Raw genomic sequence first — 2,524 nt, 5'->3', positions numbered from 1 at the left:
TTACAAATGTACCTGATGATGAATCTTAATGACCTTATGATCCTGATGTTTCCTCTAGAGCCACCTGCAGCTCAAAGTACCCTATAAAACCTCATTGATCCTCAATGTCTCAACAACTATCAGATTGACCGTCAGGTAATTTGGTTGTTGTCACCCCCTAAAGCCTAGAGTTGGGCGTATAGGCTGGCAGCATGTTGTCTTTTTTGAATCAGAATTGACCATATTTGGACATGAGGATGGATTTCTTTAGAGGATACTGAATTGTATTTCATTACACCAAAGAAAATGTTGTCTTTTGTCGTTCCTTTGCAGCCTTGTTCCTTGTCATTCATCCCCACCAGCAGCAGTAATCAAGGTCTATACGCTGTACAGCTGATGATGGAGGACTTTCCCCGGCAGGCCATCATCCTGACTGAAACTAATGGGATGCAGACGGAATTTACTACAAAGAATGCAATCAGCAAACTACCTATCCAGTTTGTTATAAAAGGTCAGACTTCACATTTGACAAAGTGGGCCTAAAGCTAGCCTTGAGCTACATCGTTGGCGTTTTAGCTGAGTTGATTTCTGGAGTGAATGCCACATGAAATGCGATAAAGAATGTGTTTTTCTCTATTGTTCAAGTGGATCCTGTGGTGCCATCGTGCAAAGAGGGACTCTATCTGCCCAAGTTCCTCACTCCAACCCCAGCAAACGGAGCTCAGCTCAGCACCTCTGTCCATCAGCCCCTGGAAATCAAAATCAATGCAGAGGCAGATTTCTCCCTGTAAGTCCCAAGAAATAAACCCAGAATGATTTGGATATTGAGACAGAAACACTGTCATTGCTGCAGACTTTCCATGTCTGACTCCATTGTTGTGGAGGTGCTAGCTAGATTTTTGTAAACATGACACTTAGTTATATTATCCAATATACTGTTAGATTATACGGCTGATTGTTAGCAAACAGTCTACTCATTACGCAGCTGCTTTTCATAAAGCTTGTCGACCTTTTCATTCGTTTGTCGAAGGGTCTCAGAGTTGCTGTTCAGCGGGCCGTACAACGCAAACCAAACAATTACAGGACCAGGACAGTTCATTGTTAAATGGACACCTTCTCAGGATCAAGATGAAGAAAGCCATCCAATCTGCTTTGTTGCCCAAGCACTTTACAAGTCAGTTTTTTGTCTTCAACACATTAACCAGTGGCCAAGTGCATGGGAATAATGTATAGGTGCTTCAGAGAAACGTTGAGCCATTACAAAATTTGAAGTACAACTGTGGTGTTAAGTACATTTGAATGATAAAAGCTGTTTGGCAGTATAAGGTTTCTTAAATTACCAGGTTTTGTTATATTTTGCTATTTTCATTTGGCTTACCATTTCACTAGTAAGCTCTTTTATTTCCTCAGTTCAACAAAGTATCACTCGGAGCTACGATGTGTCGTTGTCAGCGTTAGAAGCGGTGAGCAGAAATCTTTTAAGTGCTGATTTCACACATGTAGATAATATCCATGTCAAATCTGTCTTGTGTTTTAATTTCTTTCAGATGAACAGTCCTCAAATATAACTTCAACTGCAGAAACTCAAACCGCTCATCCAGCAACTAAACTGGAAACTACACCAACTATACCAACTATACCGGAAACTAGACCACCACCCAATCGAGGTACAACCGCCATTCCTACTACTGCTGGTGTTTATCACTTATCACAGACAACCAATACTATATCTACAACTTACCACTTTTCTTCAAACTAGAGAAAAAATGGGTGGACCACACCCAAAACAACACAGCTATTGTTCTTTTCATGCTTTGATCTTTGTCTTTACTGTATTACGTTAAGCATGTTGTGTAATAGTACAACAAAAACACTTTTATTGCACTTTTCTTCCGGGCTGCATTGTAATGCTGACTCATTGTTTTTGTAGTTGTCATAGGCGTGACGCTGAGGATTTCATCTTCATTTCCACTGTCTGACGACTACATTTGGAACACGCTTGCGCAACAGGTCAGCTTTCACCCTGTCTAATCAGATTACCTGTAATGCATCAAATAATCACGCAGAGATACTCTGACTTTGCAGTTAATCCAGTTTTTCAAGGGGGTTTTAAAGGGACAGTTTGGATTTTTTGACCCCCAGTTGTATGAAATCAATGACTGTATATATAGATGGACAACGCGTCTCAATCTGCTCCCATTGTGCGAAATTGATGCCAAAATAGCCCCAGCAATAGGCGCTGCCATCTTGCGATGGTGACGTCATATGGAGCCAGAGACTGCGCTGTACAGATCGGCGAGTGAAGCGGCCGTAGCCACTTCGGCTAACCCAAACACACACTTAACTTAAAACAGCAACGATCTCGCACACCGGCGTGTTTAACAGCAAAATAGCTTCTCTGTGTTGGTCTGAAGTTTCACAGCAACGTTCACAGGTATGGAAACTTCAATGACTGTAGTGATTATCGTCCTCCACTCTGCTCACCCGGAAATGATTGGCTGCAGGAGCCGAATTTGTCAACAGAGCTGTCAATCATCATTTTGAC

General features: G+C 41.8%; 1 long non-coding RNA gene across 1 annotated transcript; it reads left to right on the top strand.

Annotated features, from left to right (window-relative positions):
- Positions 1–432: 432 nt before the first annotated feature.
- On the top strand, positions 433–1,989 carry LOC138600349 (uncharacterized). The gene is made up of 6 exons (XR_011308748.1): positions 433–490; positions 625–766; positions 1,010–1,153; positions 1,390–1,442; positions 1,527–1,646; positions 1,910–1,989. It is a non-coding gene; the product is annotated as an uncharacterized lncRNA (long non-coding RNA).
- The last annotated feature ends 535 nt before the right edge of the window (positions 1,990–2,524 follow it).

Source organism: Semicossyphus pulcher, unplaced genomic scaffold (genome assembly GCF_022749685.1).
Source record: "Semicossyphus pulcher isolate SPU_LCO1_2020_fin unplaced genomic scaffold, fSemPul1.0.p SCAF_21, whole genome shotgun sequence".
Taxonomy (NCBI): Eukaryota; Metazoa; Chordata; class Actinopteri; order Labriformes; family Labridae; genus Semicossyphus; species Semicossyphus pulcher.
This window is presented reverse-complemented; position numbering and strand designations above follow the sequence as displayed.